Source organism: Lipophrys pholis (assembly GCF_963383615.2).
Source record: "Lipophrys pholis genome assembly, chromosome: 2".
NCBI classification, from domain to species: Eukaryota; Metazoa; Chordata; class Actinopteri; order Blenniiformes; family Blenniidae; genus Lipophrys; species Lipophrys pholis.
Window position 1 is genome coordinate 4,418,063 of NC_137636.1, and position 27,221 is coordinate 4,445,283.

At 43.6% G+C, this 27,221-nt stretch overlaps 1 protein-coding gene across 1 annotated transcript in view; it reads right to left on the minus strand.

The window, feature by feature from the left end:
- Window positions 1–27,221, minus strand: part of pias1a (protein inhibitor of activated STAT, 1a) — a 57,559-nt gene that overhangs the window by 30,165 nt on the left and 173 nt on the right.

The following is a 27,221-nucleotide window of genomic DNA, read 5'->3' on the forward strand; positions in this document are numbered from 1 at the left end:
GTTGCAACAAACCATCAACGGAGCCTCTAAATTAAATTAACTTCTGAATATAAGAACACAAGAAGATGTACATAGACTACGAGGACTGTTTTGTGTGTGTGTGTGTGTGTGTGTGTGTGTGTACCATTGTTTTTTTCTACAGAAACAAGTTGACATGTAGGTGCAACGGGAAGCAGCAACAAAGGCGGGAGAGAAGAAGAGGGTGAGAGGATGCAACACAAAGAGAGGCAAGGGAGTGCGCACACACACACACACACACACACACACACACACACACACACACACACACACACACACACACACACACACACACACACACACACACACACACACACACACACACACACACACACACACACGCACACACACGCACACACACACACACACACACACACACACACACACACACACACACACACACACACACACACACACAGTGGAGATTTCCCCTGTAGATTCACCAGCCTGTAACATCTATAATGGATATCTCTGTATATTTAACCCTTTACAAGGAAAGTGCGGTTTTCTTCCTTCTTCCTGACAATACCAAACAAAGGTGTCCAACATGTGGCCCATGGGTCACAACCAACCCACCAGAGGTTTCATTTCAGGCCGTGAGATGATCTCGCATTGTAAGACAACACAAAAAAAGCCTTTATAATAAGAGACGCGGAGAAAGTCTGAGCCAACGGATGTGTGAAAAACCACTGAAGGCTACATTAGTGTTAGCAGAGCGGCATTAGTATCAAATCTGTCAAAACATTAACGCATGCATGCCTATGTGGTTTCAATACAAAACCAACCAACAGCGCCAACTCATGGCCCAACATGCTAACTACATCTTTCTTAGTGTTTCTGTCCTTTCTGTGTTTTCAAAACTACAGTGCATTTTCACTTGAAACGTTGTCATGCGAACGGAACCTAAATGGGACAGTTTCTGTGACTGTGAGAAAAGACTCGGAGACGATCCGACCAGGCGTGACATTAGAAGTGAAACCCAGAAGAATCCGGAGTGACGCAACTCCTGCAGGCAGCAGAGTAAAAGGTGAGAAACAGCACTGAGGTTCATTCAGAGATCAGCAGATACGCAGGTCTGATACGTGCACGCAGGCTGAGGGATACCAGGCATCGTCTTCACAAGCTCGGGGAAGAAAAGAAAAAAGAGGCAGGATTAAATTTGCAAAAGATCATGCAGAGAGGAAGATAGCGGGTTTTGGAGACGTGTGTTATTTTTGGATGAGTCCAAATTAAACCTACAAGGATTTGATGGTTTGTGAGGAGAGAACCTGCAGAAGGAGCTCCAAGCAGACGGCAGCCTGAGATAAAGCTTCATAACCTCCACATATGGAGGCCTTTTGTTCTCACAATAACGTCAATGAGACCCTTTTATTCCAGCTCTGTCAACTCACTGTCCTGGTGAGAAAAAAAAAGGTTAAATAAATGATCAAATAAATCCAGAGTGTGATAACTGTGTGCAAGATATTGAAAGTTTAAGTTCACGATTTCAAGTGAAAATGCTAAACTTTTGCAGTCTTTTAGAGCTCCGTTGACACGACGACGGTGCTCGGGGCCACCGAAAACACACGTTTTTGAAAAAGCTCCGACTCCATCGTCATGTAGGCAGACTGAAACGCTCCGGCTCGGCCCCTAGTAGGAAACAGTGCTACTGCGCACAATGTTTATAGTAAATAGTTCTTCCGCTCATGCTCAGTAGATGGACAATTTCTACGGAGACGGAGCATTTTCAAAAAGTTTCAACCTCAAAAATCCTTTCTGAAACGAGTTTTCAGTGGTGCCGATCACTGCTGTGGTGTAAACTGACCCTCAAAATCACAATGAAACTTCTCCGTTTTCACTCGAAAACCTTGAAAATGTAAACGTGGCCTTTATCGGCGTTTAGAAGCGGGTCAGTGGGAACGGGTTTAATCATCATGTGGAGCGAGGTCAGCCCATACGTCTGTCTTAAAGAGTTGGGAGCAAAAGTCAAGTTAAAGCTCAGTTTCAGGGTGAGAACGGAAATAGATTGTACAGAGAGATGTTGAAAGCAAGAGTTCAGACTGCAGGATTATGTGGGTTTTCACAGCGAGGTTGCAGAGTGCAAACAAATAAAAGAAAAAGCTTTTCCTTAATCCTGTAACTCTCTGCATGAGAAAGAACCACAGAACTTGTGAAAACCGCCAAACCCTCTACAGAGGTGGTTTCTGGTTGGTTTAACCGTAAATCAGCCAAGTTTTAAAGAAGGAACATACAGAAGCACGTGAAAATCAAACCACTCCCACTGGCAGAACAACAAACGTGAAAAATATGCAGCTTTCACAAGCAGGTTATTTTTATTTTTAACGCAGTGCTGGCTTTTGTTTACTGAGACCTGTTGCCAAGAGAAGAACACAGCAGGGCGAAGAACAAAGTGGCATCATGTGGTCTCTCATAAGGACTGATCTTCAAGAAGTTGTTTTTTTAAATATCTTTCTGACAATGCATCCATACACTTTCTTTACTGCTCGGTCCACATGGGGTCCAGGAGGGAGGGGCTAATGAGACGTCTGCCGGCAACTTTCTCCAGAACATCTGGAAGTTACTGGAACACAACTACTGACAAGACAGATGGTGCTTTCTGTCTGTCCAAACGCTTCCAACTGATGAAGCTTCCTGTGACTTCCTGTCACATGTTCCTGTGACTACTGAACATGACGTGTTCAGGTAGTTAAAACGAGAAGTCTAAAGGAGAATCGAGAGAAAGTTTGGGGTTTTAGTGGCGCTGGACACGATAATTGAGACTCTATGTGTGTTTCACTCAAGGTTCTAGAGATGAAGGTGTCACTTCCTGTTGTGGTTTGGAACGTTTGTTCGGACATGAGGTGAAAAGTTCATGTTCAAAATGTCTCCATAGGTGCTTCAGACTATTGGATGGAGTCAATCTTGTGATTCAACAGAGAGTGCTGATCAGCGGTCTATTGGCCCTTGGAAAAATGGTTATACGCTCGATTTTCTATTAGAGCAGCCCAGAAACACGGTTTTATTTTTTTAACAGTAACATGCCAGACGAGTCTATTCAGTGAGACTCCGTCCAAAGTATTCGCTGATTGTCAGATGATTCTGGTATAATTCATAAGTTAACAATACTTGTCTCATAATGACCTGCCGCACTGCCTCTGATTGGCTCGTCAGCTCTCATGCTGGTAAACATCGACACTAACCAATCAGATCAGTGCCTGCAGCGAGTAGCCAATCAGAGTCAGAGTGGGCGGGGAAAAAAAGGGTAATCTGGCTTGTGATGCATCATGGGGGATTTGGAAGAGCGTGTACACAATGGTGAGCGAAATAAAAGTGGGTATACCCTGGACAACAGCACGGGAACTGACCAATTACTGACCAACAATAAATGTGTTGTTTCTCCATAAAAACGAGCGAGCGCCGCCGTCCTGAGCGAACGATCACGACACCGACCAGCTGAGAATCAGCAAGTTTTTTCACTTGAAAGCGTTATGGTGCAAACGAGGCCTTACTTCCGTCCCTCCATAGGAGGACAGGAGGAGTGACGCCTACCACCCAGCAGAGAAAACTCATTTCAGCCTCTTATCTCTGTGATCGCCTCCTTTCCGTCTTGACCTGCAGTTCATGAGCGGAGGTGATCGCGGGGATGAAGTCCGATCTGTAAACAACGAGCTTTGATTCGCTGCTCGGCTCCGGCCTCACTCACCGGGAGTAGACAAACAAAACTGGGATAATCACCGGTTCCTTTCCCGTATAAAGTCCTCCCTCTCTTTGAAACATCAAAAGGAAGTGAGAGAAGCCAAAGTGAGAGTGGCGGCATTAGGAAACGGTCCAGGTGATCACAGAGAGTAGGAGGCAGGTTTAATGAGTCGGGAGGCGACAGAGAAACCAAAGCTGATGTTTCTGTGATGAGCAGGTCTTGGGGCCAAAAAAAAAAGATAAACGACACTCAGCTGTGTCCTTTTGTTCTGGCATTAAAGAGCCTCACAAGCTGGCCAAAAACTGTTGTTCTCAGGCTCCCTTCAATGGTTTTCAAATAAACAGCCCAGTTTAATAAGTTAATATGATATAACCTATTCTAAATGTGTTACATCAGGGCTCCTGGCTGGATTGAATAGAGACTTTTTAATAGCTAATGAAACGCAATGTGACTGTAAGCTTCACAGTCATATGAGCCAAAGTGGAAGAAGTGAAACGCAGCAGGCACAACGGCCAGGAATTATTCATTATCGTGTCACATTTTTCTGCATTTTCCCAGCAGTGAATACGTAACAATACTTTCTAACTGTGTAATCAATTAGGTGAAAGTGACACGGAGCCGCATAAGCAGAATGAAAACCGTGGATGTTTTAGCCACAGTGGTGAGACTGGAACAGCTCTGATGGGGACAAAGGACTAAACAGTCTCCACTTTTCATTTACATAAGAGCTCCAGACAGTCTGCATCAAGAGCAAAATAGTTCATAACTAATGTAAATCAAGTCACCTTGTGGGATCTCTTTCAGTCGGGGACATTAGGTGGAGGAAGATGCTCTATAATCTGGACATTAGATCTTGAAGAAACAGATTTATGAGCTAATGACAACAAGATGAGGCAACAAAGCAAAGATAAACATCAAAAATATTAATTCACAAAATGCATCATTAATTCTATTATAGGAATCAGTTACTACCATTTTAATTGATGATACACGTAGGTTAGGTTCATAACAAATTATTTAATAATCACTGCTTCAGCATTATCGTTTAAGAGTGCTCAAGCCTCTTTCAGAGTGCTGAGTCCAGTGTGTGTGTGTGTGTGTGTGTGTGTGTGTGTGTGTGTGTGTGTGTGTGTGTGTGTGTGTGTAGGCTGATAATCTGCTGTGTCCAGAGCTGACTGAGAATGATGGATGGAGGGATGATGGGGGGATGGGAGGGGAGAGAGAAACCAGCTGAGCCTCCAAACTGAATGAAATTCTCCACAGCTCCAGTGAATGCACGGCAGGGGGAGGGGCAGGGGTCAGGGGTCAGGGGGGAGGGGTCAGGGGGGAGGGGCGGTGGAGGTGTCAGGGTGGAGGCAGAGGTGTGGTACAAAATATCTTTTGCTTCCTCTTGATATTTTACCAGAACACATCATTTAAAGTCGGTCTTACTTTTGTCATTCTCATTAATAATGAAGAATCTGCAAACCGCGGACAACACTCGTCCTCTCTTGTCTTCCTGCTGCTGCCGGTGCTGACCCACAACGTCACGTAATACACGCTGGGAGAGCTTTTACAAATACAAATACTCCGTGCAGTATCAGACCACTAACTGATATCTGTGCATAGCTACTTCAAACTATCACTTTTAAAGATTTGTGTGTTTAATATTTTAATTACGTTAAAAAAAAAAAGTCAAAATTTATTGTTTATTTGAAAAAACACAAAATGAGTCGAGAGAAAAATGGGGGAGGGGGCGGATCCTAAATCAGAGGTGTTTGTTAAAACACCCATAATGCAACAGCTATAGGAGAAGTTTTATTTGGACATTTCACTGTATTTTGCACCAGAAGGTTTAATTAAAATTGCCTTTATGCTGCATGTATTACGTCAATATCCGGCCCACTCAAGATGAAACTGTGCTGCATGTAGCCCATGAACTGAAAAGACTTTGACCCCCCCCCCCGATCGCAATCGTCTTGTTCCATCATGTTACAAGTGAATGTTTTCTCGGTGATGTGAAACGTGTTTGTAGGTCGACCTCGACACGGTGACAGAAGAAATCCTTGGAGGACTCATGGTGGCCATCAGGTTAAAACATGCAGTTTGTTTGATGTGGGAGGCGACGTGATCGTGGACGAGATACTTCCAGATACCATCGACCGCGCTGAGGAAAGCGTCCAGTCTGCAGAAACTTTCCCTTCAGCATTCAGGATTCACCTCAAACTGTTTAATCCATTAAATATCAGCCCAGACCGAGGCGCAGCCCTCAGATGTCTTGTTTGCCACAACCAGTCGTCCAAAAAGGACGAAAACTGAGATGAAAAACGCTCTCAGATGCTGGAGGAGCTGTATTTTTCACTAATTATTCCTGTAAGCCGTATCTCAAAAGTTTAATTTAGGAGCTTTTCCTCGCCGTTTTTAAGTTTTCTGATTGAACTTTTCCCACTAAAGTGCACCTTGGGAGTCGTTAGCTTTATTCAGAGTTTATGTCCACGGGCCTGTCCCTTCAAATGTGAGCGAGCTTACTCAGACTTTCTCCTGGGAGAGTTTCTCCAGCCTTGGAGGAGCTCCAAGTGTCAGTCATTAATTCTGTCTGAGCAGAAAATTAACAGGCCTTTTTATTTCCAGGACACCTGAAATAACACATCCACTCCACTCTGGTTGAATTTTAGAGCTGGAGCGCTGCACCTGACGGATGTTACCTCCATGATTTTAGGTTTCGTAAATTCGTTTGAGTGATTATTGACGCAGACGTGCCTGAAAAACCTCAGGAAGCTTTTTTTTACTGGTATCCCACATAAAATGATGCTTTTGTAAAGCTGAAAAAGTTCACGGAATGAGCCGAAATACGATTTCAAGTTTTGAGCAGCCTGCAGAGAAATCGACCGGTGGAGCCTGAGAAATATAAATATCATGAAGATGCATGTTATTTACTCTGCAGTGAGAAGAAATCTGGGTCAAAATTCAAAGCAAACATTATAAATTGTCATTATTTATGAGTAAATATGCAATGGTGTTGCTGGTCTGGCTCAATTAAGATGAAATCTTGAAGTAGAAGAAGCGTTTCAGCCTCAGCTCCGAGTGCGACATGTCTGTGTTTTCTCTTCAAGCTGCAGAGCAACACTTCAGCATCTGTGAAAGGTTTAGATGTTATTAAAACACCCAAACAAACCTGCTCCCACACACACACACACACACACACACACACACACACACACACACACACACACACACACACACACACACACACACACACACACACACACACACACACACACACACACACACACACACACACACACACACACACACACACACACACACACACACACACACACACACACACACACACGCGATGTATAAATATTGCAGTCCGTCTACCTGCTTAGCAAACACAATCAGATAAAGTTTCACAGAAACGTGAATGACAACACTCAAGTGTTTCTTAATAAGAAAGATTAATGACACGGGTTAAAAAATTTATAAAAAAATGAAGGAAATTCAATCAAATGAAGTAAGAAAATAAACATAACTCGCATTCAGATTATAGAGCATCTTCCTCCCCTAACTGACCCAAACAGCTCAGATCATAATCGACACTATTATTCACTCATCGTAAATGACTCAGAGATTTAAAAGTATTTATACTATTTTTTACCCCCTAGTAACTGTAATCAGCTAAATTGCACAACTGTGGTATTAAGTAACTTAATGTACTTTTATCTTAAATGTAACTAAGGGATCAGAGACTACACTCCTTTTCACAGCGAGGATTACAGCAGGTACAGACGGAAAAGTCCACAATGTGTGAAGCCTAAACCCCAACACACTCAATCTGTCACAGTTATCATGCAAAGAGCTTCAGATTAACTGAGCGTGCGTGCGCACACACACACACACACACCAGCCATTTGGACAGCACACGCGATCACTGTGAGGTTAAAGATCTCCCCTGTTGTGTGTGTGTGTGTGTGTGTGTGTGTGTGTGTGTGTGTGTGTGTGTGTGTGTGTGTGTGTGTGTGTGTGTGTGTGTGTGTGTGTGTGTGTGCGTGTGTGTGTGTGTGTGTGTGTGTGTGTGTGTGTCTGTGTGTGTGTGTGTCTGCAATGCACCGTTGAGTCACGTGACCATCATACGACCTGCACACGGCGACACTTTCTGCATGTGAATATCTGCAGAACGGCTGATGAAAAATTCAAACATGTGTGATGACGACGAAGATATGATGACGATGAATAACTCTTCTTGGGTTTCAGAAGAGATTAACTCCCAGATTGAGATGTCCCGGGACAGATTTAAGCCTTTTTTTTTTTCTCTCTTTCCATCGCCTGAGGTGACAGAGGAGACTGTAAATATTTTTGCTCCCATCATGACGGCAGTGAGAAGTCATGCAGTGAAACACAAGCCTGCCGACCACACCTTGATACGACTGAACTCACGGCTTTCAGCACAGTCATGACTTCACACTTCAAACCTCCAGAAGACATCAGCAGTCACCGTCTGTGCACCGAAACCTTCAAAACCAAATCCGTCAGTGGAAACAGCAGAATGAAGCTGCGATCCGTCAACACGAGGAAACGGTTAAACACAAGAATCTGGATCGGTAAGGGAAGAGATGTTCGGCAGCGATTAGACCCTACCGGCTGACACAGCCATTACTAATTATTATTTACAGAGTGCAGGTGTCAACAGGGGGCCACATGGTGGCGCAGTGGTTCGCGCTCTCGCCTTGCAGTGAAAAGGTCTGGTTTCAAACTAGAGCCTCTCTGTTTCCCCAAGAAGAACCAGGTGCTGGTCCGGTGCTGGTGCTGGTGCTGGTGAAAAGGTTTCGTAGGTTCAAATCTCACATCTCTGAAGAACCGGTTGCTTTTCCATTGAGTAAGAGTCACCGTAAAATGTCAGTTCGTCTCTTCATACGAAGTCGTTTACCCAACAACGCTTTCTCCATAACGAAGCCCAAACAGTAATGATGGAGGAGATCCTCCCATCTTTACAAGTGCTGTTCCACTGCTGCTTTACTTTAGTGTCCACAGTGAGATATTCAATAATGTATCTACAGGCGACGCTGTTGCTTTAAAAATGTCGGTTCTGCTTTTCCTCCGATCTCGTTGGTCACGATAACCCGGCCCCCGGCCCCCGACGCGACCTATCGGCGCTTAGCTCTGGAGCCAGAAACACAAAGAACTGGTGCTAAGTCAGGCTCTGGCTCCGAACCAGATCTGGAACCAGCTCGGTGGAATTTGCATGTTTGCTCTGTGTGTGTGTGCGTTGGTTCCCTCCAGGTACTCCGGTTTTAAAAACATGCATACAAGTGTGAATGTGAGTGTGTGTGGTTGTTAGTGTGTGTGTGTGTGTTTGTTTGTCCTGCGACGGCGGCCTGCAAACCTGCACAGGATCAAGCAGTATGTAAGATGGAAGGATGGGTGGAAGCGTGTGCAGACTGTTAATTAAACTGTTGGTGGGTCCGGGAGATGCCTTGTCCCAGCAAGGCTTTAACTTAAAAGAGGGTTAAAACTATTCGCCAATCTAAATAACCAATTTATATGAGGAGCAAAGCCTTTTTTTTTCCACATGAATTCATCAGCAGAGGCGTTCAAACTATGCCCAATGCTTATTTTTAACTGGCCCACTACAGATTCTGAGATATATATATACTCCACACATGAAAAGCACCAAGCCTGGACTGTGGGAGGAAACCAGAACAACACCCAGAGAAAAACCCACGCAGACCGGAAGAACATGCAAACTCCACACAGGGAGCCAGTCCGAGGATTCAAACAAGCTTCTTATTGTCTTCCGTCTTTGTTTAGAAACACTACAACACGCTCCATTTATGTGAGCATCAATTCAACAAATCAGCAAACTGAAAAGAGCCCACGTGCTGCGCGCTGTACGTCTGGCCTCCGTCTGCATTACTGACTGCTGAGTTGACCGTGAACGCTCGGGAGAAAATCAATGAAGGGTAAACAAACCGAGGCGCCCACATGACCCCACTCTGCCACTGTCCTCCAAACAGAAAGGCATGGCTTCAAAGGAGCTTGAATTGAACCAATTATTTAATTGAATTTCCACACCCAACAAACGTGTGTTGTTCAGTGGGCTCTGCCAGCTCAAGGCTCTCCAACAAGCTCTGACCCGTCCCGGTCACCTGCTGCTGTTGGTTTAACCTTCAACACCACTCCGCAGTTAAAACATCAAACCGACACTTGTGTTCTCCTGAGGCGGGGAAGGTTTCTCCGCCAAGAGAACCTGATTTACTAAAGCAGAGCTGTCAGACTCATTTAGCATTCATTCACAAAATCCTTTTACACGTTCACACGGCTACGTTGAAGTGAAAACGGAAAAACGTTGGTGGCGTGGTGGGGGCAGCTTACATGACACCAGTGCTCAGTCACTGAAAACGCAGCTTTTCGAAAACGCTCTTGTAAACGGGTGAAAACGCCACTCTATGAAAGCGCTATGGCTCTGTCTCTGTGTAGATGGTGGGAAATAACCACTGCTGTGCATGCGCACCACGGCCGAGGTACATAGTTCTTCTGCACACGAGTGAGTCGATGCACAGAAAGAACAGCGTTTTCCTCCAGAGTGTCTTGACTCCATCTTCTCCTGGGACTTGGTAGTTTTATAGTTGACAGTCGCCGTAAAAACAGTCCAACTTGGTCGTCTGTCCACTAGAATATCTGTGTTCTCCCACTGTCAATGTTTATAGCCTGTGGTTCTCTGCACACAAAGGTTCCACTTTGGGAGCCGTGTTCAGAAAGTTGCGTTTGATCGCCATTGATGTGTAAACATACACCCAATCACAGTGAAGGTTTTGTGTTTTCACTTGAAAACGTTGTGTAAACAGGGAATTAATCTTTGTTTACATTTTGTGAGGAAATGGGCCGGATGGAAGCTTCACGACACCCGTTATCCAACCCTCCCGTGGACGACGCAAGTAGAAACTAATCTGAATACTTGTTGTCAATCACCTCACTATTTTTCATCTAATTTCTTTATTTGGGATCTTAGTGAATCAGACCAGAGAGCTCCAGGCCACTGACACCGCTGCTGCTTGAGCTCCACGTTTGTGAACAAGCGTTAAAAAGTGCTCGGCTCTTTGGTTGAACAGTGATGCAGTTCTCCTGAGTCCCTGGAGACTGGGAGATGGTGAGGCTAATAATGTTGTGCCAAGCAGTTTCTGCAAAGGTTCTGCAGGATGTGTGTGTTTACGTGTCTGTGTGTGTGTGTGTGTGTGTGTGTGGGGGGGGGGGGGTTGTGTAGGCGGCCGGGTGGAGGGAGGGATGGAGGAAGGGAGGGCTTGCACACTACCTGGCCATTATATAAAGCTCCCACTCTGGGCTAGAGGGCTGTGTACTGAGTGCCAGCTCCCTCCCATCCTCCACCCCTCTTTGTCCTCCCATCCCCCACCTCTTAGCCTTCCAGCTTCTCTGACTCAGGCTTAACTCTGAAATACCTCCGCCTGTTGTTCTCTCTCTCTCTCTCTCTCTCTCTCTCTCTCTCTCTCTCTCTCTCTCTCTCTCTCTCTCTCTCTCTCTCTCTCTCTCTCTCTCTCTCTCTCTCTCTCTCTCTCTCTCTCTCTCTCTCTCTCTCTCTCTCTCTCTCTCTCTCTCTCTCTCTCTCTCTCTCTCTCTCTCTCTCTCTATCTCTCTCTCTCTCTCTCTCTCTCTCTCTCTCTCCCCTCTGTAGTTTCAGAACTGCTGCGCGCGTGGTGAAAGACGATGAAAGACGGACTTTGAGGCAGAAATATGTATGAGGCTCTTCCTTCTCCTCGTGGAGATCAAGCTACCAAGCTCGACCCTGTTCAGAAAGACTTTTAATTATGAGTGTGCCAAATGCCGAACCATCACACCTGAGGATGAGGTCTCGTCCATCACACCTGAGGATGAGGTCTAGTCCATCACACCTGAGGATGAGGTCTCGTCCATCACACCTGAGGATGAGGTCTCGTCCCGGCCTGATGCAGGCAGACATCATTTGGATTCAGTGCTTTACTCCACCTCAACAGCCTGATCTGGATCGTACTGCTGGAAATCAAAAGTATCTGGAACTCAAGGTTCCAGGTATTTCTGGATGAGTGTGTTGTTTCAAGAAGGTAGAATCATCATTTTCTGATTTTAAAAAATCAACTCCTCAATAATCAGCAAAACTATTTTATTCTTGTTTCCTGTATTTGTCAACCTTGAATAATAGTTAGGTTTTAAAAACTGTTCCAACATATAATAATTACCTCTACTTTTTATAATGCCATTTTCCTTTCCTATATTTCTGTCAACTATGTTCTGTTTCTCTCTTGTTTTGTTGTGTTCTAATTGTATGTGGTATGTTTAAATATACCAGCCTGTATGAAAAGTCTTTAAATAGAGATTGGTTGATCGGTCGGTAAGTCGGTTGGTTGTGAAGGGTTAAAACATGGAAATCTATCTAAATGCACAATCAGTTCATTTAATTCCAGAATGTTTTTTTCCTGCAGTGGAACACACGGCTGCCAACATGTCCACCGGGCAGAAAAATCCCGTACAGACTGAGCCAACGACGGAGCGGGAGGTAAACACCTGCTGAGTTATCACTGACCTCAGCTCTGTTTTCAGGAGAGGAACAGAAGCTGTGAGGAATAGAACAAAGACACGAGCCACCAAACTCCCACCATGGCTCTGAGGAGAAAATGAAGACGAGCTGAAAGACACGACGGAGGCGCCCTCGCCTGCACCCCTTTAATCCTGAGGCGCTGGCAGAGGTCGGCAGACAGCGAGATGAAGGGGAATAGCAGAGACGGTGGCAGGAGGCTGCAAACATGTTGCTGGTGGAGTCTGGAGCAGACTTTTTATCATTAGCACGCTGCTTTCTCTGATGTTGGGCTGCTTTTCAGGACTGCACGCGCATCTCGGCGGACTCATCCTGAGCTTCATTCAGAGAAAGACGGCAGCTTTGATGGCTGCACCAGGCTGGGCTGCTCTGAACCAAGCGCCATGCTTCAATTTCTACTCTGCAACACATTTCACTTCAGCAACACGACTGAAAAACACTCTGCACATTGGCTTTTTGATCAAATCACACATAAAGATGCATATGTAGGGCCTTTTGTAGGAAATTAAGACAAAATCATGAAATGAAAAGCCTTTAAAAATCATATTTCTGACTTCCAGAAGTTGCGGATATTGCGTCGACATTTTAAACGTGCATTCATTCGCATGTCATGATTGTTCAGATAATGTAATATTCCCTTCCAGCAGACGAAACCAGACTTTTTAACAGGAAGGACTGTCAGAGCCAAGTCAGGTCACATGAGTGCAAACATGTTGCCTGCCTAGTAACCACGTCTCCAGATCTTCAGCACATTGGTTTTCCTGCTAGCTGCACTGGAATAAATCATGGCCAACAGAATAATCTCTGGTGAACTAACCAAGTCAAGACTGCTGAGAAATAAACTCAATGTGTCAGCTGTTAAAATGAAGAGCTGTAATTGGTTGTGTCTTTAGTTTATGATAAAAAAACAACAACAACAACAAATAACCACAAAAAAAAAAAGAATTTATAGAAAAAAGCAAACATGCAATGAGAATTATTCATCAGAAGCCGACAGTTTAAGTCATTGAAACGGATTCCTATGATTTTCACAATGCTAAAAATGCTGTCACTGTATTGAAGCATAGAATCAATATTTACCTATTGAGTAGAGTTAGCAGACATGGTGTTGACATCGGGAACCTTTACATCTATTTGCTTGTAGCCGTTGTTCACAGTGTTAAATCTCCTCACAGCGGTCAAAGCCAGATTTTACAAACAGGAAAGTCCGTGTCAGAGCCACATCTGGTCAAATGAGCAGGTTGCTAAATAACCATGTTTTAAATCTTCACCCTCAGCATGTCAGTCCACCTCCCAGAAGACTGGGAGAAAGAACAAAAAGCTGCTGGAAGCCAAACGTGTTGAATCAGTTTAACGACACAGTGCTGAATGCGTCAGATGTTTCAATAAAATACATGCTAGTGTTGTAAAAACTCATTGAAAATTTGAAAACAAACAAAGAAACAAATAAACCTGAAAGTGAAAAAATTGAATTTTACAAAAATAAGAGTTTCCATGGGGCCCGAGGTCTTGATAGGACTTTAACAAGTCGCAAACGTCAGGAGGTTCAGGGAGCCACAGAGGAGGTCTGTCAACAAGCTTTCTTAAGCCTAATTTATACTCCATATGCAGAGAATACACTAAAGGCTCCTCGGAGCCTTGAACCACCTTTGCATAGCGTCTGCGTCGCCCAACATGCACCTGCAAAAATGTCTGAGTACGTGTCGAAGCAGCACAGAACACAAGGGCAAGTACGCTCGACTACGTCATGACCATTAGGACGGGAAAACGGAGCCTACCCCACCAGAATACCGTCCTGGCCCACCAGAATACTTCACCCTTGTTGTGAGTGTATGTGGCGTGTTAAAAACAGGCCCATTTTTCTTTCCCCCTTCGAGTGTGGAGCATTAAAATTGAATATGAAGTATGCCTGTGGGGTGGTTGTGGCGTGATGTAGGCGATGCAGGTGTAGGTCCAACCTGCCTGACCAGGAAACGACAGGACAGGGAGGCGTAGCCAACAGCCCTCCAGCAAGGTGGGTAACTCAAGCGCTCGGAGTCCAGGGCCCAGAATTATGCATTTTCACTGGAACCGTTGTGTAAACGGGGCCTAAATCTCTGGGAGCATTGAATCTAAGTGTGTGTGAATGTAAAGTAATTCGTCTGTAGAGCTTCTTGATCGTTTCTTCTTCACTTGAGCATAAAAAATTGGATGAAACAGATGAAATACACATTAGCAGCTCATCCCGTCATGCTAAATTAAAACTCACTACATCCATCAAAGCTGAGATTGGCTGAAAACACATTAAATGTGACGCTTCCCTGTATCTGCTTCGAAACTTGATTCATGGCGTTTCTGTACATTTTTGCATTTTCTTTTTCTTTCTGTCACTTTTACAGCCACATGATATAAAACTGAATCTCTCATTTAGTCTATTTCTGCCTGGCTGATTGTTAAGTGAGAGACGAAAGCGCAATAATCCTTCAGTGAGGCTCCACTGAAAACCGGATAAGGCATTTCTGGAATCCCCCAAGGCAGTCTGACAGTAATAGTCTCTCACTGCAAAGGTACATCTCGGTTCATGTTTTGGAACTGCGAGGAAAACGACACTTGCTGACAGTCGACAGGAAGTCGAGCTGCACATCAAGTGGCTCCATCGCACGAGAGGTTCCTCCTTTCATTCCTCCCAGTAACACTGACTTCAGTCAGCAACCTTCACACAAATACTGATGTCTTTCTCATATGTACTCTCAGTAATATTGCTAATTGTATTTTTTTAACCAGTCAGTCACTGGCTTCACCTTCAGTTTTTAATTTTTGTCAAATATTTAAAAGAATAAATCAATTAAAGAGTACGATTTCAGCTTGGCCTTATCATGTAAAGAAAATAATTTAATTTAATTTACTTTTGTCCAAAACTTTTTAAAACTTTCATACTAAAATACATGACTTTTTAGCTACTCTATTGGATTATTCCCCAGTAAGTTTAGCATTTCTATATGTTACAAAAATAGGCGAGACAGCATTTAATTCACTTATGCCACATGACTACTCAGGTTCAGCATTCAAATTAAAGGTGCATCATTTCTTTAAATATATATATATAAAAATGTCTGCAGTATAGACAAAACTAAGCGAGTAAAGTAAGCAGCAGGAGAAAACAATGGCAGAAGAGAAAGAAGAATCAGTGTGACAGCAAAAAAAATTAAAAATTAAAAAATAAAATTCTCATTGACTTTCAAATGTATGCAAGAAGGTGTTCCGAATTATTTAAAAAAGTGACTATTCTATTTGGGTAACCTGTGGTTAGGGGCAACATGTTCACAGAGGTAAAGTCCGGGCTGATTGGAAAACCGTGGCTAACTCTGATTCGTGTTCAGAACAAAAACTTGTGCCACATTGCAGTGACCCGTGAGAGAATTATGAGTCACAAATTACTCAAGTGACAGAGAAACAAACTCTGCACATAAATAACACAAAGCTGCAGGATGGAGGAAAGATTTATTAACTTCGAAACAGAGCAAACAGATTCCTGGAGACTGCAGCAGGATGAAGAGATAATAGTTTGAGTCGGCAGGTAGGTAGTGAATCGGTTGGTATTAGGGAAGGCAGGTATGCCAGGGGGTGAACAGGTAAATACATTTTGGGAAGGCGGGTAGTGTGAACAAATTAGTAGATAGCTTGGTAGGAACGGGAGGCAGATGGGTGGTTTTGTAGGTTTTGTCAGCGGAAAGTATTTAGGGTGTGTTGGTGGGTTCAATAGGTATGGTGGGTTAGTGGTGGCTTGGTCAGTTGGGCTAACGATTGGGTGAATAGGTCGTGAGATAAATTGGAGAGCAGGGTCAAGTACCTAGACGGTCGCTTGGCAGGTAGTTCGACAAACCGGGTTACAAGGTAGGATCAATAGGTAATGTGGGTTACCTACCTGCCCGGGTGGTTTGGCAGGTTGTGTTAATAGGTGGATAATGACTGGGTGAGTAGTTAAGTAGATACATTGGGGAGGAGGGTGGGTTGGTTGGTTGGAGGGTGAGTACCTAGATGGGTAGATAGGCAGGTACTCTGGCAGATAGATTACTGGGTTACCAGGTCGATGTTTCAGAGGGTAGGTAAGTTTGCTGGGTAAGGTGGGTAACCACGTTTGGTAGACTGGGTTGATAGATAGCCGAGTAGATAGATACGATGGATTGGGTCGGTTGTTTGGTTGGTTGGTGGTTAGATACCGAGACAGTTGATAGGCCGGTAGTTTGACAGACTGCTGGGTTTATAGGTAGTTTTTTAGGTAGGTAGGTTCAATAGGTAAGGTGGGTTACCAATCTTGGTTGGTTGGGATGACAGGTGAGTAGATAGATAGATTGAGTAGGAGGGTGGGTAGATGCCAAGAGGGTAGATAGGAAGGTAGGTCAGAAGATAAATGGCTGGGTTACTATACAGGTACTTGGTGAATAAGTAGGTTGAATAGATAGGCAGGTAGACACATGTGTGTGTAGTTTGGTAGGCTATTGATTCCTAGGTATATTAAAATAGAAAATACCTAAATATATATTATACAAATATTTAACTACAATGAAATATCAAATCACTGGTATTAAATATGTGCAAAATATACAATACACCAAAAGTAACACAAATTTATGAAAAAATAAACACAAAGGAAAACAAAAAGGATTGAGAGACAAGAGAAAGATAAAACAGTAGCACACGAGGCATGATAAAATACAGATGTAGTAATAATATAAGTAAAGTATGCCTTATAGTCATTCTGTCTTCTTCTTTAATTACTTATTCCCTCTTCCTGATTCACACTGAAGCCTCTCTCCTCTTCCAATATTCAAAAAAGAAGCCCAAAAACTGTTGCCAGGAGGGTGGCCAATGAAAACGCCAGTCTCATTCTTCCAGCTGGAAACACAATCAAGCTCCGAACTGCTGCCTACCCGAGTCCGTCGCCAATGTGACACGTTTCCACGGCAACAGGCCCGGGTAACAAAATCACCACAGGAGTTAAGAAAAGCTCCATCTCGCCGAAGCCACACGAAAAGTCAATGGCTGCAGACATCACGCGCTCCCACTGAGTGAAAATACCCAACAAAGACGGAAAGGAGCTTAAAATGTCAGCATGGCCGGGCTGAACATGCATAACATGCAGGACATGCGTACGTTGTGCTGTCTCAAGTGATAAAGCACGTTTTGTTAGACTTGTCGGGTAAATCCCACTGCATGCCGAGAAGAAAGAAAGAAAGAAAGAAAAAAAAAAAAAAAAAAAAAGACCAATAAAGCCTCTGCAGTAGTTTGTTCCAGCTGTAAACACCTCCGACATCAAGCTGAGTTAAACATCTGGATCAGGTTTCTCACGGTGGGATTCACACGTCCACACTCCACCCATCAACCTCTGGGTCTCCGGGGCGCGAACACGCTTACTGCGTCACCGCTGCACAATAAATCAGAGAGCAGGAGTCACAAGCACGTAAAATCTAAAGAAAGATAACAAAAAAACAACAAAGTCAATAAACTGTTCTGTTTCTGAAACATCACAGGTGACGGGACAAAGAACCCAGTCAGAGTCGGGGTAAAATCAGAGGCAAGGAAAAAGAGCCCCCGTTGTTTAGATGAACGACCTCAAGATGGTTGCATCGTGCACGTTCACATGATTCAGGCTTTCGAGTGAAAACACAAAACGTTCGTTGCATTTTGAGGGTTTGTTTACACAACAAAGGTGCTCAGAGCTTCTGAAAATGAAATTACTTGAAAACGACTCAAGAGGTGGAACTTTTCGAAAACGCTCAGAGTCTCCATGGAAACGGCAAAAAATGCAACTTTCTGAAAACATTCAGGCTCCGTGGAACTGGGCATACACACTATGTATATATGTATGTGTGAGTAGATAGACAATAACGATCAGCCATAACATTATGACACGTGGAAGGACTGATCGGAGTGTAAGTTGACTTTTAAGTTGATGTTAGATGCAGAAAAAGTAAAGAAATTTGAACCGGAGTTAGAAACATCTTTAATCCTTGTGGAGGGTTTCAGGTTCACGTTGATCACATTAGAAAATGTTCCAATGAAGGAAAAGAGATGAAAAGGTCATGGACATCAAGTCCTCAGTGGACGTAAAGAATCTGCTGCTGACATCTTGACTCGGATCCTATAGGACTCCTTCAGAGGTGCAGAGGAGTTTGTGCCTTGATGGGTCAGAAAGGGAGGACCGAGAGGATCCCAAGCAGGTGGCCATAATGTTATGGCTGGTCAGTGCGAAATGCACCATCAAACCCGGGCAGTCTGCACGTGAACGTCTCTCCAAACTGGAAATTAAGTGCGGCGATAATGACAGCGACAATAAGAGAAATAGGCAGGTGCTGAAAGGATGTGAGGCAGCAGAGACGAGGGCCTGTATCATTAGGGATTAACCTCGCCACAGGCTCTACAAATAGACTGTCTCCACCTATAAGCCGCCGGCGCACAGACAGTCATTCGTATTGCCAGGTTGCAGCAGCAGCTCCACAGAAGAGAGGAGACAGTTCAAAAGGAGCTGAGGCAGATCGGGACTCCCGTGGAACAAAATGCGATGCAACAGGACAGATCTGGGGGGGGTGGGGTGGGGTGGGGTGGGGTGGGGTTGGGGGGGGGGGGGGGGGGGGTCTTCACCAGCACAGAGATGACTGCATCACAGCTTCATGCACCAATTCAATGGATCAAGTATAATAATATACAGCCTCAGGCGATCCCTCAACAAAATGTGCACCAGTGCAAGCCAACATTCACCGACGAGGTAAAGCCAGAGGTCCAGCGCCGAGCCCGGTGCTTTACAGAACCGTCTGAAGCTGTATGGACTGCCACAAGGATATCAGCTCATCCTTTCAAGTACAACTCGGCTGTACCGATCGGGACACTGTCACAGTCACTCCAAAAGCCATTTTAGCTTTTGTTCACGTCACCAACACTAAAAATAACGACGACTTAATTTGCGACTACAACGTGAGAATCTGCACTCAGGCGCTGCTCGTCGACATACCTGGTCCATCAGATGGAGAAACGCTGCACCAACCCGTACAGACAACAGACGGGATTTTGTGTCCGCTGAAAACTGGGATGCAACAGTGTAAATCTGTTATCCTGCAGCCCTACTGAAGAATGACACTGGTCTCATCACACATTCTAAAACAAACCACTAACCACAAAACCACTCTCAGATCGAATTCTGTGCCAACATCCTGGTTCCCATCTAGAGATTTGAACCGACTTCAACCTCTCAGCAGAGCAGCTAATCAGTGAGTAATATCAGCTGTGTGGAGATTATTTTAAGATAAACAGCATCATGCATTTGTTTCTTTGTATATCAGTGATATAAAGGAAGAACCACATGCAAGAGGCTCGACCCGTCTCTTTAAGAAAGTGGCATTCTGGGTAATGGAGGCATCGGTTCTCTGTATCAGGAAGTATAGAGGTTGCATGGTTGAATATGCCACAGCGAGTTTATATTCAGGTAACAGGCAGGTGTTTTTAGTTTCTAAAGGTTCAGGCCTCATTTCCTCGAGGTTTTAAGTGAAAGCTCATAGATTTCGTTGCAGAAACGTTGCACGTTTACACAGGAATAGCAGAAAATCCGTAAAAGGTGTAGATTCCCTGTAGGGCCACCAGTGGGTGCTGTTGATTACATTTTAAAATGTTCTGTCTTCACTTGAAACCATTGTCGTGTAAATGAGGTCTCCTGAGAGACGATGTGATGCGATGAATTTACGCCTGAAATGTTAGAGGAAAGAGCAAAGTGTGAGTCCAGATGTCTTTCGGACTCTGCTCAAAGAAAGCAATCCCAACGGGTCAAGCTGAAGGTCGTCAGAGTACAAACCCGAAGTTCACTCCCCTGAAAGTTACTCTACCAGAAAAATCCCTTTAAAATATACTTCCCATAAAAGGTACCACCTCTGCACAGAGAATAAACTAATACATGAAAACAAGAACCATCACCACTCATTTCCACAAATTTCAAACCCGCGATCACACCAGAGTCGATATGTTTACAATTTGAAGCCATCAAATTGTGTTTGTGTTTCGCTAACCGATTTCATCTTGGGAAACCTGCCGCAAGGGTTTCTGGGACATCAAAGATGGCGTTGCGGCAGCTCAAGGGAAAAATAAATAAATAAACATTTGACCGATTTAGCCTAAAAAAAGCTTTCTCAAACAAAGAGTCTTCAAGCCACGAGAACAGACTTAAATGTTGTGAAACTAATCGTTAAGCGATTTTCCAGTGCGAATCGAGATCTCATGAGATCGAGCGTCCAAAAGGGATGTTGTGACATAATGCCTCGGACATCTTTGGGAGTTTCCCTGATGCTAAGATGTCAACAAACCCGGGTATGTTCCGCAAAAATTTCAATCCTGGAAATATGTGTTTGTATGAGTATGATGACGATTTTCCTCCAGAAAGGTATTGACAACATCTTAGAGACGTACATCAACAACTAAACCTGGCTCCTATTTTATTTTTTTTTAATCTTTCCTGTGTGGATTCTGGTAGAAGAACTTTAAGCTCGAGGGTCTGAAAGCGTCCAGGACCAGTTTACATGACAGGCGTTCTCATGTGAAAATAGGAAGATTTTGTTGGTTCACCTGTTCTGAGTCCCTGAAAGAAGCAACATTTCTGAAATGTTCCGTCTGAACAGGGAAAATTAATCTATTTTGAAATCTACTGGTTAGATTTGATTTGAGTGTTTGGTTGCATCAAATTGGATAAAAAAAACACTGAATATACCGGTGTTGGTATTAAAACTGAGTTACCGACAGTAAATGAGCAGGATCTGATGGTAATAATTAATTCTGAGTACTCCATATCCGAAAATAATCCAGTGAAAGAATTTGTTTGAAAGGTAGTATGAAAGCATCATGAACCGTTTAATTTTGATCCGGCAGAATGAATCAAACTGTGAAAGCCTTTGGTTGCTCACTTGAACTCGCTCACTGGAAAAAAAAAGAAGAGGAAATCCACATTAGAAAAAAACATGAGGATGAGATTACATTCGTAGAATAGATAATTTAATAAAATCAAACTCATGGAGGAAATTGTCACGTTGTGCTGATGCTTTGAATGGAGAATCAGATATTTTCAATTTGGGATTTCTCTCATCAGAACGAATTTCAAACCACCAGCAGTGTCATTGAGATATGTGAAAAATAATTAACAGGGCTTGAAGACATCTCTCACAGGAATTTGGTAATAATAATGATAATGTGTTGAAGCTGATTATGTGAAAATCTCAACTTAATTTCGACTGAAATGATAAACTTCATACATGTGAATGAGAGAAGTCACAAATTTAAAAGCACGAATGTCGTTTCGGATATCTGAGATTCTGAAATTTCATGTGTGCCATACATTTCTGTCCCTTCCCAAGCTCGTTATCGGACCTTGAAAGACAACATGAGGTTATTTATCTCCTCTGAGAGTTTCTGATGCTTTGGCTGAATGTTTGTACAAGATCACAGATAAATGGGAGAGTTTCTTTGTGAACGCCAAGCCACAGATATGAAGACGTTGCCTTGGGACTCGGCAGATTGTGCCGTTTGTTTCTATTTTCTGAGGTTTTCTAAAGCAGGACAATGACGCAGAGAAGGACACAGTGGAATAACGACACAGCTCCATCTACCTATTGAGGACGGGGGAATAATCAGCAACTCTTTGGAGAATTTGGAAATTGTTTTCATTCTTCTTATGAAAAAGATTTGTGCTTCCAGATTAGTGAGCGGCAGCTGCTTTTCTTTGTTTCTCCTGTTAAAAATAATTATATTTAGTTTTTTTTTTAAGAAGACATGGTGTTTTAGATGTGGAAACAATACGAGACATTGGTCCCAATATATGGCCTCATTTACACAACAACATTTTCAAGTGACAAAGGAAAACAAACATCCAAGTTTTCCATGTCTCTCTTCTTTAACGCAGCTGATAACGAGCCGCTCATTACAATCGGCCGTGTTGAAGCAGGGAGTCATGGAAACATGCAGGGCTGGGACCCTCCAGGACCGGAGTCTGACTCTGGTGGTCGACAGGGTTCAAACTCCAGTCCTTGAGGGCCGCAATCCTGCAGGTTCTGATGAGTCCATGCTTCTCTGACAGCGACTTTCTGAGTGTGCTGTGATTGGCTGACAGGTTCAGGTGTGACCTGCCTTTTCTCTAATTCACAGTCACAAACTGCTCTTGAAGCTGCTTCTGGACCCGTGACTCTTCCCTGGTGGGTCCATCATGGGCCATATCTAGTGGGTGTTGGGCAGAGCCGCACTACATATTCAAATTCTTTTATTGTCAATCGGACATATGAATGATGGACTCAACTGTAATTTGACTGATCAGATCAGGACTTTTTATTGCAGAGTCCCGCCCACCAGGCAGATGTGTGTGGGGTTTGCTCAGTCAGTGAGGTGATGGAGGAGGTGGAGGGTAAATCAGGGTAAAAAGACTAAAGTTACATGGACAGATGGAATCATACATACACAGGATAAAGAAATCACAGTTTAACATAGAAACCAATGTGTGGTGTGAAGCAGAGACGACCCATCAGACCTCCTGAGACTCATAACAGGAGCAGAAAATCATTAACATGAACTTGAGAAGAAAAATTCTCTTTTTATGAGCAGTAATTCCTCTTTAAAATGAAATATGTGTCCGGTCACAGTGTGTCCTAGAATAGAGAAATACTTCATTAATCCCAACTTGAGCTGAAGATTTGTGATCGTTACACTGAGTCAGTTATGATTTAAGAATCGTCGGCACAACAAAAACATCCAAACTCCAAAATCCATCAGGCTGTTGAATGTGTCAAAATGAGGCCGAGAGTCCCGCCACAAAAAAAGACCACAAACCTCATAATAGTTCCTGTGGAGGTTTAAACTGAAATCAGGAAGTTTACAGCAGGAGAAGTGGCTCAGAGGGGCATCTAGGGGCACCGAGCAGCACCCAGGGGCACCTAGAGGTCCCTGGAGGCACCCAGAAGCCACCTAGAGGCATTCAAGGGGACTGGGGGGGGGACGTAGGGGCACCTTAAGACATCTATAGGCACCTGGTAGAAGTTAGACGGACCCCTCTACCCCTCTCCCCAAACCTTCCTCAACTCTCATTGATTCTAAATCAGAAAATCTTCCAATCGCAATAATAAACCGGCAATATTTGCAAGAGTTTGCTTCTTTTCTTTTTTTATATATATATATTTCTTACTTATCGTTGGTGTCACATCATAAATGGGCGCCAGAGGCTCTTTTTATTGCCCCTGGGGCAATAAAACAGGTAGAAGTGATGGTGGAGCGATAAAGGAAAGACCTGAATAAGAGATAACTGACAAGACAAATATAAAGATTGTAAGTCTTGTTCCAACGCCTGTCTGACTGCTGAAGGAATTCACACTTTGTCTTTTTTGCACACGTGGTTGTTTTATTGGTTTTTTACTATTTTACTTGTTTTGCTTTTTGAGTTGTTCCAGAATTGTTTAAGAAAAAGTATGCTAGTAAAGTTTCTGCTCCGTTTTCTATGAAAACTTTATCTATTTGGCAGTTTGTCCATAATATTGTGAATCTGATCTGTGATTGGACGGCCGTGAAGATAAATACTCATTCTGAATCTCGTCAGGAGTTAAAGGGTTAATTGAGACCAAAGTCATTTAAGGACTTATTTACAGGATTTCAAGTGGAAACGCATGGTTTTTGCATTTTGCACAAGTTTTGCGTTTACATGGTGGCGTTTTGAAAACAATGTCCGTTTCCACAGAAATGGCAGAAACACTGAAAACAATGTAGTTAGAATGTAGAAGTGTAGACTGGTTGTTTTTGTAATGAAACCACACACACACACATGCTGCAGAGAACAATACGCTATAAACATTAACAATGGGAGTTCACGGACATTCGATGTTTTAAAGAACAAAACACTGAATTAACCCTGAAAGTAAAAATGAATGAAAATATGTTTATTTTCTGTTGTTTCCCCCAAAGACACGAAGCACATGCTGGAATTTCAGAGGCTGAGCGTTTTCCCTCCACAAGGAGCTTAGAGAGGAGCACGTAGGCTCCTCACACCTCCTCACAGCAAAACACAAAGGGGCACGTATGGATGCACGGATCTGAGCAGGCGCTCAAACACACCAGGGAAACGGCTAAAAATAGCTCAGGACTCTGATCAATAACTGCACAGCATAGAGCGGAGTGCGAAAACTCCACTTTTCAACCATTCAGAGTCGATTCTACACCTCAAAGTGTCTTTTTGAGATGTTGGAGCTGTTGATCAGAGCCGCATCAGCGAGCAGGCGTTCTGCTAATTCTGCACACATGGAGATAAACTCCATCCACATATGATCCTCATCCGACTTGATACGAGGAAACGTGAGAAATGGCAACAAATTTCACCTGTGTTTTGCAGGAAATCAACCTGAATATCACCTGTGTCTATGTCTTTCTTGATTGTACTTAAAGTTCATTGCATTTCATTCGAATCTTGTCAAAAAAAAAAAAAAAAAAAAAAGGGTTTGGGGGGTGAATCCCAGTGAATTCCTTACCCTGTAAACACTAATATCATTACTTCTGAAACACTCGTCACTCATCGAAAGACTTTAGGCTCCATTTAGACAACAGCGTTTCAAGTTAAATGCTTTGTTTTTGTGTTTTCGTATCACAGAAGTTTCGCATTTACACTACAACATTCTGAAAATGATGTCTGTTTCCATGGAAACGCTGACAATGATGCCAGGAGGCCAGGAGTTAGTGCTGTTGGTTAATTTTGTAATAAAACCACATACATGCAGGGAACAATTCGCTATAAACGTTAACAAAGGGAGAACACAGACATTCGTATGGACAGAAAATCAAGTTGGATTGTTGTTCCAGTGACTTTCAAAATAAAACTACCAAGTCCCAGGAGAATCTGGACTGGGAGTCATGACACTCTGGAGGAAAACATTGTTATTGTCCATCTACTGAGCATGTGCAGAACAACTGTTTACTAAGGCCGTGGTGTGCATGCACAGTAGCAGCATTTGCAGCATTACTGCGACCGAGCGTTATCAGAAAGTGTCATTTTCCTGTTTCCACGGTGGCAGAGTTGGAGAGTTTTCAAAACTTTCAAGTTTTGCCGTCTCACTTGTAAATATTGTCGTGTAAACGGGCCCCTGAACTGATTCTCTGCGTGGTTGAGAAATAAAATTTGCTTCTTAAACTTAAAGTTCACACTCAAAGGATCTGATGACTGCCTTCACAGCATATTTTTGCACTCTGTCCACCGGATGATTTCCATACAAATTTGTTAGGTTACTCGGGGCATCAACCGACCTGTTGCCGTGGAAACAACGTGTCAATCATCTGCTCGACCCACAGAGTCCAGACGCTGTGAAAAAGGTTCAAAGTCTCACATTTATTCATCCGTCTGTTGCATTACTTCAGTTTACTTCAGGACTAGCTGTGCAGGGGAGAGCTGTCATCACACATAAATGAAGGGGTCTGCTGTTTCCAATCTACTGGTTACCATGGCGACCGTTGACCGCTTTTGATTGCTGATGAGTTTATCAAGAACTTTCGTGGTTGATGGTTTGTTGTCTGTTCAAAAGGAAAGAACGGCGTCTGTTGTAAACAAGATTATTATGTTTTCAAGTTATTTTCCGACAAAATATACACAGAGATTGTGTACCTTCCTTGTAAGATACTTTTGACCAGTCGTTTTTAAATATACCTCAAAAGCCAAGATAATAATGTGGGAAGTGGGAACCCCTGATGGAAATGATTTTTTGTTTTGATTTGGCACTCCATTTATTTGTGTTTTATTTCTTATAATGAGTCAGCACAGACTTTATGGCAGATGTATTCATATTGTACGGGGGCTTTGAAAAGAAAAACTAAAAATGCTGAGCAATTCTCTGGTCTACCTGATCTAATTGACCAGTAGTGGCTTTGACGGCTGAGGAAATCTTCTAATCCTGAGGTTGATAGTTCGATTCTGTGTGTGTTGTTGTGTTCTTGAGCTGAACCTCAACTCAAACTTTACACGGCCATCATCGCCACTGTTGTGTCAACAGGTAACTTGCCTAACAGAGTAAAACATATTGTTAATTGACCAATAGAATAAAAAATGTATAAATATAAAAGTTGCAGTTAAATCCACCAGAGCTAACGAGCTAACCACGGTAACAAAAGACTGTGATACCAATTAGCACCACAAGACGGTGCAGTGAGTCACTTTAACACACTTTTTTCAAAGATGCAGTGTAAAAAACATAAAAACACAAAACAAGAGAATCATCACGCACTGAACTCTCTACTGCCACCCACAGCACAAAAGGGGAATTCCTCAAATCATACATTAATAAAAGGAGCTCTGGCAGTGTTTGAACTAAGAAGAGTACAATTTAACTCTAAATATAACTCTGCACATTTTCTTCAGTGACAAAAACATAATTGGCAGTTTCAGATTTTACAGTATAGTCGGTTAACACTTCAAAGGAGAGTCCGGCACACTGACTTGTGTTTGGGGGAAAATGTGCCAGAGCGGGACTCGAACCCGCACCCCGGGTGATTCCGGCTGCACACAGCGCACCCGGTGTATCTGATCTGACGCCGGATAACGGTTCACAGTGCGGCATCAACAGGTAAACACCAGTCCCGGCAACCGCGTGGTTCCACCGGCAGCCCGCAGCTGGACCTCAAGTCCGGGTTAAGCTCCAGTTTTTCAACTTAAACTGACAACACGGACGACTCGTGCGCGTGTTTTCAAACGGGACGCGGCTGGCTGTCATCCTCCGTCTGCAGCCTGTCGGCGGCTCAAACAGCCCAAAAACAGCTGCGGAGCAGCCGCTCACCCCCGTCTCACCCCGTCTCACCCCGGCTCACCCGCGGCTCAGCGGTCCCCGGGGACAGCCGCCGGTCTCCGGCGCTGGACCGGGACACCGGGGCTGGGTGTGCTGGAGAAAACGGTCTGTTCACACAAACCAGCGCTTCGCAACATCAACACAAACACGC